Here is an 18,386-nt window from a genome sequence, read left to right as displayed (position 1 = left end):
AGTTAGGGACAGTGTCAGGGCCTGAGTTGGGAGTAGTGTCAGGGCCTAGTTAGGGACAGTGTCAGTGCCTGAGTAGGAAGTAGTGTCAGGGCATTAGGGACAGTGTCAGTGGCTGCAATGGGAGTAGTGTCAGGGTCTTAGTTAGGGAGAGTGTCAGTGCCTGTGTTGGGAATAGTCTCAGGGTCTTTTCTGGGGACAGCATCAGGGCATGAGTTAAAAGTAGTGTCAAGGCCTTAGTTAGGGAGAGTGTCAATGCCTGTGTTGGGAGTAGTGTCAGCGCCTAAGTTAGGAGTAGTCTGAGATCGGTAGTTAGGAACAGTGTCAGGGCCTGAGTTGTGAGTAGTTTCAGGGCCTTAGTTAGAGAAAGTGTCAGTGCCGGGTTTGGCAGTTATGTCAGGCCCTTAGTTAGGGACAGTGTCAGTGCCTGAGTTGGGAGTAGTGTCAGGGCCTAGTTAGGGACAGGGTCAGTGCCTGAGTTGGGAGTAGTTTCAGGGCCTTAGTTAGAGAAAGTGTCAGTGCCGGAGTTGGGAGTTATGTCAGGCCCTTAGTTAGGGACAGTGTCAGTGCCTGAGTTGGGAGTAGTGTCAGGTCCTAGTTAGGGACAGGGTCAGTGCCTGAGTTGGGAGTAGTTTCAGGGCCTTAGTTAGAGAAAGTGTCAGTGCCAGAGTTGGGAGTTATGTCAGGGCCTTAGTTAGGGACAGTGTCAGGGCCTGAGTTGGGAGTAGTGTCAGGGCCTAGTTAAGGACAGTGTCAGTGCCTGAGTAGGAAGTAGTGTCAGGGCATTAGGGACAGTGTCAGTGGCTGCAATGGGAGTAGTGTCAGGGTCTTAGTTAGGGAGAGTGTCAGTGCCTGTGTTGGGAATAGTCTCAGGGTCTTTTCTGGGGACAGCATCAGGGCATGAGTTAAAAGTAGTGTCAAGACCTTAGTGAGGGAGAGTGTCAGTGCCTGTGTTGGGAGTAGTATCAGGCCCTTCGTTAGGGACAGTGTCAGGGTCTGAGGTAGAAGTAGTCTCAGGGCCTTAGTTAGGTAGCGTGTCAATGCCTAAGTAAGTAGTAGTGTGAGGGCCTTAGTTAGGGACAGTGTCAATGCCTGTGTTGGGAGTAGTGTCAGAGACTTAGTAAGGGACACCGTCAGTGCCTGCGTTGGGAGTAGTGTCAGAGCCTTAGTTAGGGACAGTGTAAGGGTCTGAGGTAGAAGTAGTCTCAGGGCCTTAGTTAGGTAGCGTGTCAATGCCTAAGTAAGTAGTAGTGTGAGGGCCTTAGTTAGGGACAGTGTCAATGCCTGTGTTGGGAGTAGTGTCAGAGACTTAGTAAGGGACACCGTCAGTGCCTGCGTTGGGAGTAGTATCAGGCCCTTCGTTAGGGACAGTGTCAGGGTCTGAGGTAGAAGTAGTCTCAGGGCCTTAGTTAGGTAGCGTGTCAATGCCTAAGTAAGTAGTAGTGTGAGGGCCTTAGTTAGGGACAGTGTCAATGCCTGTGTTGGGAGTAGTGTCAGAGACTTAGTAAGGGACACCGTCAGTGCCTGCGTTGGGAGTAGTGTCAGAGCCTTAGTTAGGGACACCGTGAGTGCCTGCGTTGGGAGTAGTATCAGGCCCTTCGTTAGGGACAGTGTCAGGGTCTGAGGTAGAAGTAGTCTCAGGGCCTTAGTTAGGTAGCGTGTCAATGCCTAAGTAAGTAGTAGTGTGAGGGCCTTAGTTAGGGACAGTGTCAGTGCCTGAGTTGGGAGTAGTGTCAGGGCCTAGTTAGGGACAGGGTCAGTGCCTGAGTTGGGAGTAGTTTCAGGGCCTTAGTTAGAGAAAGTGTCAGTGCCGGAGTTGGGAGTTATGTCAGGCCCTTAGTTAGGGAGAGTGTCAGTGCCTGAGTTGGGAGTAGTGTCAGGTCCTAGTTAGGGACAGGGTCAGTGCCTGAGTTGGGAGTAGTTTCAGGGCCTTAGTTAGAGAAAGTGTCAGTGCCAGAGTTGGGAGTTATGTCAGGGCCTTAGTTAGGGACAGTGTCAGGGCCTGAGTTGGGAGTAGTGTCAGGGCCTAGTTAGGGACAGTGTCAGTGCCTGAGTAGGAAGTAGTGTCAGGGCATTAGGGACAGTGTCAGTGGCTGCAATGGGAGTAGTGTCAGGGTCTTAGTTAGGGAGAGTGTCAGTGCCTGTGTTGGGAATAGTCTCAGGGTCTTTTCTGGGGACAGCATCAGGGCATGAGTTAAAAGTAGTGTCAAGGCCTTAGTTAGGGAGAGTGTCAATGCCTGTGTTGGGAGTAGTGTCAGAGACTTAGTAAGGGACACCGTCAGTGCCTGCGTTGGGAGTAGTGTCAGAGCCTTAGTTAGGGACACCGTGAGTGCCTGCGTTGGGAGTAGTATCAGGCCCTTCGTTAGGGACAGTGTCAGGGTCTGAGGTAGAAGTAGTCTCAGGGCCTTAGTTAGGTAGCGTGTCAATGCCTAAGTAAGTAGTAGTGTGAGAGCCTTAGTTAGGGACAGTGTCAATGCCTGTGTTGGGAGTAGTGTCAGAGACTTAGTAAGGGACACCGTCAGTGCCTGCGTTGGGAGTAGTGTCAGAGCCTTAGTTAGGGACACCGTCAGTGCCTGTGTTGGGAGTAGTGTCAGGGCCTTACTTAGGGACAGCGTCAGTGCCTGAGTTAGGAGTAGTGTGATGGCCATAGTTAGGGACACTCTCAGTGCCAGAGTTGGGGGTAGTGTCAGGCCTTTGTTAGGGACTGTGCCAGGGCCTGAGTTAAGAGTAGTGTCAAGTCCTTAGTTAGGGACAGTGTTAGTGCCTGAGTTGAGAGTAATGTCAAGACCTTAGTTAGGGACAATGTCAGTGCGTAGTTTGGGAGTACTGTCAGGGCCTTAGTTAGGGACAGTGTCAGTGCCTGAGTTGGGAGTACTGTCAGGGCGTATTTAGGGACAGTCTCAAAGCCTATTTTGGGAGTAGTGTCTCGGCCTTAGTTTGTGATATTATCAGCGCCTGAGTAAGGAGTAGTGTCCGGGCCTTAGTTAGGGACAGTGTCAGTTGCTTAGTTAGGAGTAGCGTCACGGCCTAAGTTAGGGCCAGTGTCAGTGCCTGAGTCAGGAGTAGAGTCAGGGCCTAAGTTAAGGACAGTGTCATTGCTTGAGATAGGAGTAGTGTCAGGGCCTTAGTTAGGGACATTGTCAGGGCATGATTTAGGAGTTGTTTTAGGGTGTGAGCTATGAATAATGTCAGGGCCTTAGTTAGTGACAGTGTCAGTGCTGAGTTTGGAGTAGTATCAGGGCCTTAGTTAGAGACAGTGTCAGGGCCTGAGTTAGGTGTACGTCAGGGCCTTAGTTAGGGACAGTGTCAGAGCCTGATTTAGGAGTAGTGTCAGAGGCTTTGTTAGGGACAGTGTCAGGGCCTGAGTTAAGAGTAGTGTCACAGCTTTAGTTAGGACCAGTGTCAGGGCCTTAGTTAAGTCCAACATCAGCGCCTATGATAGGAATCAGATCAGGACCTGTGTTCCAGGTAATGTCAGGGCCTTATTTAAGAACAGTGTCAGGGCCTGAGTCCTGACTTACTCCTTACTCTCCTCACTAAGGACTTTGGACACTACTGCTAATTCAGGCCCTGATAATGTCCCTAGCTAAGGCCCTGACACTTTCCTTGGCTAAGGCCCTGAACTTCTCCTAAGTCAGGCCCTGATACTGTCCCTAACAATGGCCCTGACACTACACCTAACTGAGGCCCCGACATGATACCTAACAAAGGCTTTGTTGCTAGTCCAAACTAAAGCCCTAAAATTGGTCCTAAATAAGGCCTTGACACTAATCCTAACTCAGGCCCTAAAACTGTCCCTAACTAAGGCCCTGATAGTATGCCTAACTCAGGCCCTCATACGATTCCTAACAATGGCTCTGATGCTAGTCCAAACTAAGGCCGTGAAATTGGTCCTAAATAAGGCCTTGACACTAATCCTAACTCAGGCCCTAGCACTGTCCCTAACTAGGTCTCAGACAGTACACCTAAATCAGACCCTGACACTGTCCCTAAGCAAGGCCCTGACACTACTCCTAACTCAGTCCCTTACACTGTACCTAACAAAGTCTCTGATGCTAGGCCTAACTCAGGCCCTGAAACCGTCTGTAACTAAGGCCCTGCTGCCATCACTATCAAAAGTCCTGACATTATCCTGAGCTAATATCCTGACCTATGTCTTTCCAAGGTCCTGAAACTGTCCCAAAGTAAGCCCTGACGCTGTCCCTAAGTGAAGACCTGAGGCTGTCCCTAACTCAGGCCCTGAAGCTTTCCTGAACTGAAGCCTTGAAGCTGTGACTAATTCAGGCCCTGATCATGTACCTAACGAAGACCTTAATGCTGATCCAGCAAAGACGCTGATGCTGCTCCAAAGTCATGCCCTGACAGTGTGCCCAGCTAAGGGCCTGACGCTAAGCCTCACTCAGGCCCTGTCGCTCTCCCTAAGTCAGGCCCTGACACTGTCACTAACTAAGGCCCTGACTCTACTCCTAATTCAGTCCCGAACATTGTGTCTAACAAAGGCTCTGATGCTAGTCGTAACTCAGGGCCTGACACTGTCTCTAACTAAGGGCTGCTGCCATCAACATCTAAAGTCCTGACATTATCCGGAGCTAATAACCTGACCCATGTCTTACCAAGGTCCTGAAACTGTCCCAAAGTAAGCCCTGACGCTGTCCCTAAGTGAGGCCCTGAAGCTTTCCCTACCTAACTCAGGCCTTGATGCTGTGACTAACTCAGACCCTGATCATGTCTTTAACTAAGACCCTAAGGCTGATCCAACAGAGGCCCTGATGCTGCTCCTAAGTCATGCCCCGATAGTGTCCCCCACTAAGTGTCTGATGCTAGGCCTCACTCAGACCCTATCGCTCTCCCTAAGTCAGGCTCTGATGCTGTCCCTACCTGAAGCCCTAACACTGGTTCTGAATAAGGTCCTGAGAGTCTCCATAACAAAGGTCTTCACACTTTGTCATTTCCTGACACTATCCCTAGATGTTAAACTGACACGGCCACTAGCTAATGTCCTGCCTCTTATGCTAACTGAAGTCCTTAGGCTGTGCCTACCTCAGGCACTGAATTTAGTCCCAAGACCATGAAACTGTCCCGAACTAAGGCCTAGATGCTCGCCCTACATCCGGCCCTGACACTGTCCCTAACTAAGGCCCTAACACTATTGCTAACTGAGGATCTGACACTGGACCTATCAGAGGCCCTCTACTCCTAACTAACGCCTTGAAACTTTCCCTAACGTAGGCGCTGCTACCATCAATATCTAAAGTCCTGACATGATCCTGAGCTAATATCCTGACCCATGTCTTACCAAGGTCCTGAAACTCTCCCAACGTTAGCCCTGACACTGTCCCTAAGTGAGGCCCTGAGGCTGTCCCTCACAGAGGTCCTGATAATGTCTTTAACTAAACTCTAATGCTGATCTTACAGAGACCCTTATGTTGATCCTATGTCATGCCCTGACGCTGTCCGTAGCTAAGGCCCTGACTCTAGGCATCACTCAGGCCCTGTCGCTCTCCCTACGTCAGGCTAAGACTCTGTCCCTACCTGAAGCCCTGACACTGGGCCTAAATTAGGCACTGATGCTCTAATTAGCTATGGTCTTGACACTATCCCTAGGTCATTTCCTGACACTATCCCTAGATCTTAACCTAAACTTGTCTTTAGCTATTGTCGAGCCTCTTATGCTAACTAAATCCCTGATGCTGTCTCTAACTAAGAGCCTGAAATTAGCCCCGAGGCCGTCAACCTGTCCCTAACTGAGGTTGGAGGCTCATCCTAACTGAGGCGCTGACACTGTCCCTAACTAAAGCCCTGACACTACACCTAACTCAGTCCCTGACACTGTACTTTACAAGGGCTCTGATGCTAGTCCTAACTCAGGCCCTGACACTGTCTCTAAGTAAGGCTCAGAATTTGCCCCTAATATAGGCCCTGCTGTCAGCAATAACTAAAAACTGGACACTAGCCTGAGTTAATATCCTGACATATTTCTAACCAAGGTCCTGACACTGTCCCTAAGAAAGCCCTGTCGCTGTCCCTGTGTTAAGAACTGAGGCTGTCCCTAACTCAGGCCCTGAAGCTTTCCCTAACTGAGGCCTAGAAGCTGTGACTAAGTCAGGCCCTGATCATATCTGTAACAAAGACGCTAAGGCTGATCCAACAGAGGCGCTGATTCTGTTCCTAAGTCATGCCCTGACAGTGTCCTCAGCTAAGGGCCTGACGCTAGGCCTCACTCAGGCCCTGTCGCTCTCCCTAAGTCAGGCTCTGATGCTGTCCCTACCTGAAGCCCTGACACTGGTTCTAAATAAGGATCTGATACTCTCAGTAACTAAGGTTTTGACACTATGCTTAGGTCCTTTCCTGACACTATCCCTAGACCATAACCTGACCCTGTCCCTAGCAAATGTCGTGCCTCTTATGCTAACTACAGCCCTGCTGCTGTCCTTAACTAAGGGCCTAAAATTACTCTCGAGGCTGTGACCCTGTCCGTACCTAAGGCCTCGATGTTCGTCCTAATTCAGGGCCTGACACTGTCCCTAACTAAGGCCCTGCTGCCGTCAATATCTAAAGTCCTGACACTATCCTGAGCTAATTTCTTGACCCATCTCTTACCAAGGTCCTGAAACTGTCCCTAAGGAAGCCCTGATGCTGTCTCCAAGTGAGGCCTTGAGGCTGTCCCTAACAGAGGCCCTGATAATATCTTTCACATAGCCCCTGAGGCTGATCCTACCGGGGCTCTTATGCTGCTCCTAAGTCATGCCCTGACACTGTCTCTAGCTAAGGCCCTGACGCTAGGCCTCACTCAGGCCCTGTCCCACTCCCTAAGTCAGGCTCTGACGCTGTTCCTACCCGAAGCCCTGACACTCACTGCTCCTAAATTAGGTCCTGATGTGCTAAGTAACTAAGGTCTTGACACTATCCCTAGGTCATTTCCTGACACTCTCCCTAGACCTTAACCTAACCTTCTCTTTAGCTAATGTCGAGATTAGCTAAAGAGATTCTTTAGAACGAGATTCTTTCATCTTCTGAATATAGTTTTCTTCAAAACATAATTTTTGTAGTGTTACTAACTTTAAACAAAATGTACTCAACTGCTGTGGAATATTCCTTCATAGGAGCGTGCATGGTTCACTTCTGCATCTGCTTGTGGTGGTGTTCAGGTTGCTTTCAGCTGTAGATCCCCTTATGCTAGCTAAATCCCTGATTCTGTCCCTAAATGAGGCCCTGAATTTAGGTCCGAGGCCGTGAACCTGTCCCTAACTGAGGCCTGGAGGCTCGTCCTAATGCAGGCCCTGACACTGTCCCCAACTAAGGCTCTGACACTACACCTAACTCAGTCACTGACACTGTACCTAACAAAGGCTCTGATGCTAGTCCTAACTTAGGGCCTGACACTGCCTCTAACTAAGGCCCTGCTGCCGTCAATATCTGAACACCTGATATTATCCTGAGCTAATAGCCTGACCCATGTCTTACCAAGGTCCTGAAACTTTCCCAAAGTAAGCCCTGACGCTGCCCCTAAGTGAGGCCTTGAGGCTATCCCTAACGGAGGCCCTGATAATAGCTTTAACGAAGACCCTAATGCTGATCCTACAGAGGCCTTTATGCTGCTCCTAAGTCATGCCCTGATACTGTCCCTTACTCAGGCCCTAAAGATAGGCCTCACTTAGGCCCTGTTGCTGTACCTCAGTTAGGCTCTGACGCTGTCCGTACATCCAGCCCTGGCGCTGGTCCTGATTAAGGCGCTCACGCTGCTGCTAACTAAGGCCCTGATGCTCTCAATAACTAAGGTCTTCTCGTTAGCCCTTGGTCATCTCCTTGCACTATCTCTGGCCTGGGACCTGACTCTGTCCCGAGATAATCTCCTGCATCTTCTGCTAACTGAAACCCTAATGCTCTCCCTAACTAAGGCCCTGACTACTCCTAACTAAGGCCATGACACTGAATCTAACAAAGGCCCGGAATCTGTCCTTAATATAGGCCCTGCTGCCAGCAATAACTAAAATCCTGACACTCTCCTGAGCTAATATCCTGACTCATTTCTAACCAAGGTCCTGACACTGTCCCTAAGAAAGCCCTGTCGCTGTCTTTAAGTGAAGACCTGAGGCTGTCTGTAACTCAGACCCTGAAGCTTTCCCTAACTGAGGCCTTGACGCTGTGACTAACTTGGGCTCCGGTCATGTCTTTAACTAAGAGCCTAAAGCTGATCCAACAGAGGCACTGATGCTGCTCCTAAGTCATTCCCTGACAGTGTCCCCAGCTAAGGGCCTGACATCAGGCCTCACTCAGGCCCTGTCGCTCTTCCTAAGTCAGGCCCTGATGCTGTGCCTACCTGAAGCCCTAACGCTGCTTCTGAATAAGTCCCTGAGAGTCTCAGTAACAAAGGTCTTCACACTCTCCTTAGGTCATTTCCTGACACGATTCCAAGCCTTTACCCTAAACCTGTCCCGAGCTAATGTCCTACCTCTTATGCTAACTGAAGACCTTATGCTGTGCCTAATTCAGGCACTGAATTTAGTCCCAAGGCCGCTAGACTGTCCCTAACTCGGCTCGATGCCCTTATCGTCACAATGTTCCATGACCACTGTCATCACAATGCTCCACGCCCTTGTCATCACAATGCTCCATAACCCCTGTCATCACAATGCTCCATGACTTTTGTCATCGCAATGCTACATGCCATTGTCATCACAATGCTCCATGCCCTTATCATCACAATGCTCCATGACCCCTTTCATCACAATGCTCCATGACCATTGTCTCAAATGCTACATGTCTGTGAAATCACAAAGCTCCATGCCCCCTGTCATCACAAGTCTCCATGCCTCTTGTCATCACAATGCTCCATGACCCTTGTCATCACAATGCTCCATGATCCTTGTAATCAAAATGCTCCTTGACCCTTTCTTCACAATGTTACAGTACCCCTTTCTTCACAATGCTCCATGCCGCTGGTCACCACAATGCTCCATGACTTCTGTCATCACAATGCTCCATGTCTCTTGTCATTAAAATGCTCCATGGCCCCTGTCATCACAATGCTGCATGATGCTTATAATCTCAATGCTCCATGGTCCTCGTCATCACAAATCTCCACGCATCTGTCATCACAATGCTCCATGACCCCTGTCATCCCAATGCTCCATAGCACTTTTCATCACAATGCTCCATGACCACTTTTATCACAATGTTCCATGACCACTTTAATCACAGTGCTCCATGACCACTTTCATCACAATGCCCCATGACCCCTGTAATCAAAATGCTCCATGGCCCTTGTCGCCACAATGCTCCAGGACCCGTCATCACAATTCTCCATGGCCCTTGTCATCACAATGCTCCATGGCGCTTGTCATCACAATGATCCAGAGCCTTAGTGCTTGAGTTGGGAGTAGTGTCATTGCCTCAGTTAGGGACACTGTCATTGCCTGAATTGGGAGTCGTGTCAGAGCCTTAGTTAGGGACAGCGCCAGGGCGAGTTGGGAGTAGTGCCAGTGCCTTAGTTAGGGACAGCACCAGTGCTTGCGTTGGGAATAGTGTCAGGGCCATAGTTAGGGACAGTGTCAGTGGCTGAGATGGGAATAGTGTCAGGGCCTTAGTTACGGACATTGTCAGTGCCTAAGTTGGGATTTTTGTCAGGGTCTTTATTATGGACAGTGTCAGGGCCTGAGTTAAGAGTAGTGTCAAGGCCTTAATTTGGAAGAGTGTCAGTGTCTCAGTTTGGAGTCGTGTCAGACCCTTAGTTAGGAACAGCCTCAGTGCCTGAGTTGGGAGTAGTGACGTGGCTTAAGTTATGGACAGTGTCAGGGACTGAGTTAAGAATAGTCTCAGGACCTTAGTTAGGGACAGTGTCAGTGACTGTGTTAGGAATAGTGTCAGCGCCTAAGTTAGGAGTAGTCTGAGACCGGTAGTTAGGAACAGTGTCAGGGCCTGAGTTGTGAGTAGTTTCAGGGCCTTAGTTAGAGAAAGTGTCAGTGCCGGGTTTGGCAGTTATGTCAGGCCCTTAGTTAGGGACAGTGTCAGTGCCTGAGTTGGGAGTAGTGTCAGGGCCTAGTTAGGGACAGGGTCAGTGCCTGAGTTGGGAGTAGTTTCAGGGCCTTAGTTAGAGAAAGTGTCAGTGCCGGAGTTGGGAGTTATGTCAGGCCCTTAGTTAGGGACAGTGTCAGTGCCTGAGTTGGGAGTAGTGTCAGGTCCTAGTTAGGGACAGGGTCAGTGCCTGAGTTGGGAGTAGTTTCAGGGCCTTAGTTAGAGAAAGTGTCAGTGCCAGAGTTGGGAGTTATGTCAGGGCCTTAGTTAGGGACAGTGTCAGGGCCTGAGTTGGGAGTAGTGTCAGGGCCTAGTTAGGGACAGTGTCAGTGCCTGAGTAGGAAGTAGTGTCAGGGCATTAGGGACAGTGTCAGTGGCTGCAATGGGAGTAGTGTCAGGGTCTTAGTTAGGGAGAGTGTCAGTGCCTGTGTTGGGAATAGTCTCAGGGTCTTTTCTGGGGACAGCATCAGGGCATGAGTTAAAAGTAGTGTCAAGACCTTAGTGAGGGAGAGTGTCAGTGCCTGTGTTGGGAGTAGTATCAGGCCCTTCGTTAGGGACAGTGTCAGGGTCTGAGGTAGAAGTAGTCTCAGGGCCTTATTTAGGTAGCGTGTCAATGCCTAAGTAAGTAGTAGTGTGAGGGCCTTAGTTAGGGACAGTGTCAATGCCTGTGTTGGGAGTAGTGTCAGAGACTTAGTAAGGGACACCGTCAGTGCCTGCGTTGGGAGTAGTGTCAGAGCCTTAGTTAGGGACACCGTGAGTGCCTGCGTTGGGAGTAGTATCAGGCCCTTCGTTAGGGACAGTGTCAGGGTCTGAGGTAGAAGTAGTCTCAGGGCCTTAGTTAGGTAGCGTGTCAATGCCTAAGTAAGTAGTAGTGTGAGGGCCTTAGTTAGGGACAGTGTCAGTGCCTGAGTTGGGAGTAGTGTCAGGGCCTAGTTAGAGAAAGTGTCAGTGCCGGAGTTGGGAGTTATGTCAGGCCCTTAGTTAGGGAGAGTGTCAGTGCCTGAGTTGGGAGTAGTGTCAGGTCCTAGTTAGGGACAGGGTCAGTGCCTGAGTTGGGAGTAGTTTCAGGGCCTTAGTTAGAGAAAGTGTCAGTGCCAGAGTTGGGAGTTATGTCAGGGCCTTAGTTAGGGACAGTGTCAGGGCCTGAGTTGGGAGTAGTGTCAGGGCCTAGTTAGGGACAGTGTCAGTGCCTGAGTAGGAAGTAGTGTCAGGGCATTAGGGACAGTGTCAGTGGCTGCAATGGGAGTAGTGTCAGGGTCTTAGTTAGGGAGAGTGTCAGTGCCTGTGTTGGGAATAGTCTCAGGGTCTTTTCTGGGGACAGCATCAGGGCATGAGTTAAAAGTAGTGTCAAGGCCTTAGTTAGGGAGAGTGTCAATGCCTGTGTTGGGAGTAGTGTCAGAGACTTAGTAAGGGACACCGTCAGTGCCTGCGTTGGGAGTAGTGTCAGAGCCTTAGTTAGGGACACCGTGAGTGCCTGCGTTGGGAGTAGTATCAGGCCCTTCGTTAGGGACAGTGTCAGGGTCTGAGGTAGAAGTAGTCTCAGGGCCTTAGTTAGGTAGCGTGTCAATGCCTAAGTAAGTAGTAGTGTGAGAGCCTTAGTTAGGGACAGTGTCAATGCCTGTGTTGGGAGTAGTGTCAGAGACTTAGTAAGGGACACCGTCAGTGCCTGCGTTGGGAGTAGTGTCAGAGCCTTAGTTAGGGACACCGTCAGTGCCTGTGTTGGGAGTAGTGTCAGGGCCTTACTTAGGGACAGCGTCAGTGCCTGAGTTAGGAGTAGTGTGATGGCCATAGTTAGGGACACTCTCAGTGCCAGAGTTGGGGGTAGTGTCAGGCCTTTGTTAGGGACTGTGCCAGGGCCTGAGTTAAGAGTAGTGTCAAGTCCTTAGTTAGGGACAGTGTTAGTGCCTGAGTTGAGAGTAATGTCAAGACCTTAGTTAGGGACAATGTCAGTGCGTAGTTTGGGAGTACTGTCAGGGCCTTAGTTAGGGACAGTGTCAGTGCCTGAGTTGGGAGTACTGTCAGGGCGTATTTAGGGACAGTCTCAAAGCCTATTTTGGGAGTAGTGTCTCGGCCTTAGTTTGTGATATTATCAGCGCCTGAGTAAGGAGTAGTGTCCGGGCCTTAGTTAGGGACAGTGTCAGTTGCTTAGTTAGGAGTAGCGTCACGGCCTAAGTTAGGGCCAGTGTCAGTGCCTGAGTCAGGAGTAGAGTCAGGGCCTAAGTTAAGGACAGTGTCATTGCTTGAGATAGGAGTAGTGTCAGGGCCTTAGTTAGGGACATTGTCAGGGCATGATTTAGGAGTTGTTTTAGGGTGTGAGCTATGAATAATGTCAGGGCCTTAGTTAGTGACAGTGTCAGTGCTGAGTTTGGAGTAGTATCAGGGCCTTAGTTAGAGACAGTGTCAGGGCCTGAGTTAGGTGTACGTCAGGGCCTTAGTTAGGGACAGTGTCAGAGCCTGATTTAGGAGTAGTGTCAGAGGCTTTGTTAGGGACAGTGTCAGGGCCTGAGTTAAGAGTAGTGTCACAGCTTTAGTTAGGACCAGTGTCAGGGCCTTAGTTAAGTCCAACATCAGCGCCTATGATAGGAATCAGATCAGGACCTGTGTTCCAGGTAATGTCAGGGCCTTATTTAAGAACAGTGTCAGGGCCTGAGTCCTGACTTACTCCTTACTCTCCTCACTAAGGACTTTGGACACTACTGCTAATTCAGGCCCTGATAATGTCCCTAGCTAAGGCCCTGACACTTTCCTTGGCTAAGGCCCTGAACTTCTCCTAAGTCAGGCCCTGATACTGTCCCTAACAATGGCCCTGACACTACACCTAACTGAGGCCCCGACATGATACCTAACAAAGGCTTTGTTGCTAGTCCAAACTAAAGCCCTAAAATTGGTCCTAAATAAGGCCTTGACACTAATCCTAACTCAGGCCCTAAAACTGTCCCTAACTAAGGCCCTGATAGTATGCCTAACTCAGGCCCTCATACGATTCCTAACAATGGCTCTGATGCTAGTCCAAACTAAGGCCGTGAAATTGGTCCTAAATAAGGCCTTGACACTAATCCTAACTCAGGCCCTAGCACTGTCCCTAACTAGGTCTCAGACAGTACACCTAAATCAGACCCTGACACTGTCCCTAAGCAAGGCCCTGACACTACTCCTAACTCAGTCCCTTACACTGTACCTAACAAAGTCTCTGATGCTAGGCCTAACTCAGGCCCTGAAACCGTCTGTAACTAAGGCCCTGCTGCCATCACTATCAAAAGTCCTGACATTATCCTGAGCTAATATCCTGACCTATGTCTTTCCAAGGTCCTGAAACTGTCCCAAAGTAAGCCCTGACGCTGTCCCTAAGTGAAGACCTGAGGCTGTCCCTAACTCAGGCCCTGAAGCTTTCCTGAACTGAAGCCTTGAAGCTGTGACTAATTCAGGCCCTGATCATGTACCTAACGAAGACCTTAATGCTGATCCAGCAAAGACGCTGATGCTGCTCCAAAGTCATGCCCTGACAGTGTGCCCAGCTAAGGGCCTGACGCTAAGCCTCACTCAGGCCCTGTCGCTCTCCCTAAGTCAGGCCCTGACACTGTCACTAACTAAGGCCCTGACTCTACTCCTAATTCAGTCCCGAACATTGTGTCTAACAAAGGCTCTGATGCTAGTCGTAACTCAGGGCCTGACACTGTCTCTAACTAAGGGCTGCTGCCATCAACATCTAAAGTCCTGACATTATCCGGAGCTAATAACCTGACCCATGTCTTACCAAGGTCCTGAAACTGTCCCAAAGTAAGCCCTGACGCTGTCCCTAAGTGAGGCCCTGAAGCTTTCCCTACCTAACTCAGGCCTTGATGCTGTGACTAACTCAGACCCTGATCATGTCTTTAACTAAGACCCTAAGGCTGATCCAACAGAGGCCCTGATGCTGCTCCTAAGTCATGCCCCGATAGTGTCCCCCACTAAGTGTCTGATGCTAGGCCTCACTCAGACCCTATCGCTCTCCCTAAGTCAGGCTCTGATGCTGTCCCTACCTGAAGCCCTAACACTGGTTCTGAATAAGGTCCTGAGAGTCTCCATAACAAAGGTCTTCACACTTTGTCATTTCCTGACACTATCCCTAGATGTTAAACTGACACGGCCACTAGCTAATGTCCTGCCTCTTATGCTAACTGAAGTCCTTAGGCTGTGCCTACCTCAGGCACTGAATTTAGTCCCAAGACCATGAAACTGTCCCGAACTAAGGCCTAGATGCTCGCCCTACATCCGGCCCTGACACTGTCCCTAACTAAGGCCCTAACACTATTGCTAACTGAGGATCTGACACTGGACCTATCAGAGGCCCTCTACTCCTAACTAACGCCTTGAAACTTTCCCTAACGTAGGCGCTGCTACCATCAATATCTAAAGTCCTGACATGATCCTGAGCTAATATCCTGACCCATGTCTTACCAAGGTCCTGAAACTCTCCCAACGTTAGCCCTGACACTGTCCCTAAGTGAGGCCCTGAGGCTGTCCCTCACAGAGGTCCTGATAATGTCTTTAACTAAACTCTAATGCTGATCTTACAGAGACCCTTATGTTGATCCTATGTCATGCCCTGACGCTGTCCGTAGCTAAGGCCCTGACTCTAGGCATCACTCAGGCCCTGTCGCTCTCCCTACGTCAGGCTAAGACTCTGTCCCTACCTGAAGCCCTGACACTGGGCCTAAATTAGGCACTGATGCTCTAATTAGCTATGGTCTTGACACTATCCCTAGGTCATTTCCTGACACTATCCCTAGATCTTAACCTAAACTTGTCTTTAGCTATTGTCGAGCCTCTTATGCTAACTAAATCCCTGATGCTGTCTCTAACTAAGAGCCTGAAATTAGCCCCGAGGCCGTCAACCTGTCCCTAACTGAGGTTGGAGGCTCATCCTAACTGAGGCGCTGACACTGTCCCTAACTAAAGCCCTGACACTACACCTAACTCAGTCCCTGACACTGTACTTTACAAGGGCTCTGATGCTAGTCCTAACTCAGGCCCTGACACTGTCTCTAAGTAAGGCTCAGAATTTGCCCCTAATATAGGCCCTGCTGTCAGCAATAACTAAAAACTGGACACTAGCCTGAGTTAATATCCTGACATATTTCTAACCAAGGTCCTGACACTGTCCCTAAGAAAGCCCTGTCGCTGTCCCTGTGTTAAGAACTGAGGCTGTCCCTAACTCAGGCCCTGAAGCTTTCCCTAACTGAGGCCTAGAAGCTGTGACTAAGTCAGGCCCTGATCATATCTGTAACAAAGACGCTAAGGCTGATCCAACAGAGGCGCTGATTCTGTTCCTAAGTCGTGCCCTGACAGTGTCCTCAGCTAAGGGCCTGACGCTAGGCCTCACTCAGGCCCTGTCGCTCTCCCTAAGTCAGGCTCTGATGCTGTCCCTACCTGAAGCCCTGACACTGGTTCTAAATAAGGATCTGATACTCTCAGTAACTAAGGTTTTGACACTATGCTTAGGTCCTTTCCTGACACTATCCCTAGACCATAACCTGACCCTGTCCCTAGCAAATGTCGTGCCTCTTATGCTAACTACAGCCCTGCTGCTGTCCTTAACTAAGGGCCTAAAATTACTCTCGAGGCTGTGACCCTGTCCGTACCTAAGGCCTCGATGTTCGTCCTAATTCAGGGCCTGACACTGTCCCTAACTAAGGCCCTGCTGCCGTCAATATCTAAAGTCCTGACACTATCCTGAGCTAATTTCTTGACCCATCTCTTACCAAGGTCCTGAAACTGTCCCTAAGGAAGCCCTGATGCTGTCTCCAAGTGAGGCCTTGAGGCTGTCCCTAACAGAGGCCCTGATAATATCTTTCACATAGCCCCTGAGGCTGATCCTACCGTGGCTCTTATGCTGCTCCTAAGTCATGCCCTGACACTGTCTCTAGCTAAGGCCCTGACGCTAGGCCTCACTCAGGCCCTGTCCCACTCCCTAAGTCAGGCTCTGACGCTGTTCCTACCCGAAGCCCTGACACTCACTGCTCCTAAATTAGGTCCTGATGTGCTAAGTAACTAAGGTCTTGACACTATCCCTAGGTCATTTCCTGACACTCTCCCTAGACCTTAACCTAACCTTCTCTTTAGCTAATGTCGAGATTAGCTAAAGAGATTCTTTAGAACGAGATTCTTTCATCTTCTGAATATAGTTTTCTTCAAAACATAATTTTTGTAGTGTTACTAACTTTAAACAAAATGTACTCAACTGCTGTGGAATATTCCTTCATAGGAGCGTGCATGGTTCACTTCTGCATCTGCTTGTGGTGGTGTTCAGGTTGCTTTCAGCTGTAGATCCCCTTATGCTAGCTAAATCCCTGATTCTGTCCCTAAATGAGGCCCTGAATTTAGGTCCGAGGCCGTGAACCTGTCCCTAACTGAGGCCTGGAGGCTCGTCCTAATGCAGGCCCTGACACTGTCCCCAACTAAGGCTCTGACACTACACCTAACTCAGTCACTGACACTGTACCTAACAAAGGCTCTGATGCTAGTCCTAACTTAGGCCCTGACACTGCCTCTAACTACGGCCCTGCTGCCGTCAATATCTGAACACCTGATATTATCCTGAGCTAATAGCCTGACCCATGTCTTACCAAGGTCCTGAAACTTTCCCAAAGTAAGCCCTGACGCTGCCCCTAAGTGAGGCCTTGAGGCTATCCCTAACGGAGGCCCTGATAATAGCTTTAACGAAGACCCTAATGCTGATCCTACAGAGGCCTTTATGCTGCTCCTAAGTCATGCCCTGATACTGTCCCTTACTCAGGCCCTAAAGATAGGCCTCACTTAGGCCCTGTTGCTGTACCTCAGTTAGGCTCTGACGCTGTCCGTACATCCAGCCCTGGCGCTGGTCCTGATTAAGGCGCTCACGCTGCTGCTAACTAAGGCCCTGATGCTCTCAATAACTAAGGTCTTCTCGTTAGCCCTTGGTCATCTCCTTGCACTATCTCTGGCCTGGGACCTGACTCTGTCCCGAGATAATCTCCTGCATCTTCTGCTAACTGAAACCCTAATGCTCTCCCTAACTAAGGCCCTGACTACTCCTAACTAAGGCCATGACACTGAATCTAACAAAGGCCCGGAATCTGTCCTTAATATAGGCCCTGCTGCCAGCAATAACTAAAATCCTGACACTCTCCTGAGCTAATATCCTGACTCATTTCTAACCAAGGTCCTGACACTGTCCCTAAGAAAGCCCTGTCGCTGTCTTTAAGTGAAGACCTGAGGCTGTCTGTAACTCAGACCCTGAAACTTTCCCTAACTGAGGCCTTGACGCTGTGACTAACTTGGGCTCCGGTCATGTCTTTAACTAAGAGCCTAAAGCTGATCCAACAGAGGCACTGATGCTGCTCCTAAGTCATTCCCTGACAGTGTCCCCAGCTAAGGGCCTGACATCAGGCCTCACTCAGGCCCTGTCGCTCTTCCTAAGTCAGGCCCTGATGCTGTGCCTACCTGAAGCCCTAACGCTGCTTCTGAATAAGTCCCTGAGAGTCTCAGTAACAAAGGTCTTCACACTCTCCTTAGGTCATTTCCTGACACGATTCCAAGCCTTTACCCTAAACCTGTCCCGAGCTAATGTCCTACCTCTTATGCTAACTGAAGACCTTATGCTGTGCCTAATTCAGGCACTGAATTTAGTCCCAAGGCCGCTAGACTGTCCCTAACTCGGCTCGATGCCCTTATCGTCACAATGTTCCATGACCACTGTCATCACAATGCTCCACGCCCTTGTCATCACAATGCTCCATAACCCCTGTCATCACAATGCTCCATGACTTTTGTCATCGCAATGCTACATGCCATTGTCATCACAATGCTCCATGCCCTTATCATCACAATGCTCCATGACCCCTTTCATCACAATGCTCCATGACCATTGTCTCAAATGCTACATGTCTGTGAAATCACAAAGCTCCATGCCCCCTGTCATCACAAGTCTCCATGCCTCTTGTCATCACAATGCTCCATGACCCTTGTCATCACAATGCTCCATGATCCTTGTAATCAAAATGCTCCTTGACCCTTTCTTCACAATGTTACAGTACCCCTTTCTTCACAATGCTCCATGCCGCTGGTCACCACAATGCTCCATGACTTCTGTCATCACAATGCTCCATGTCTCTTGTCATTAAAATGCTCCATGGCCCCTGTCATCACAATGCTGCATGATGCTTATAATCTCAATGCTCCATGGTCCTCGTCATCACAAATCTCCACGCATCTGTCATCACAATGCTCCATGACCCCTGTCATCCCAATGCTCCATAGCACTTTTCATCACAATGCTCCATGACCACTTTTATCACAATGTTCCATGACCACTTTAATCACAGTGCTCCATGACCACTTTCATCACAATGCCCCAT

This window comes from Balaenoptera borealis, assembly GCF_965194805.1.
Source record: "Balaenoptera borealis genome assembly, chromosome: 10".
Taxonomy (NCBI): domain Eukaryota; kingdom Metazoa; phylum Chordata; class Mammalia; order Artiodactyla; family Balaenopteridae; genus Balaenoptera; species Balaenoptera borealis.
The sequence above is the reverse complement of the archived record's forward strand: the minus strand, read 5'-3'. Positions refer to the sequence as shown.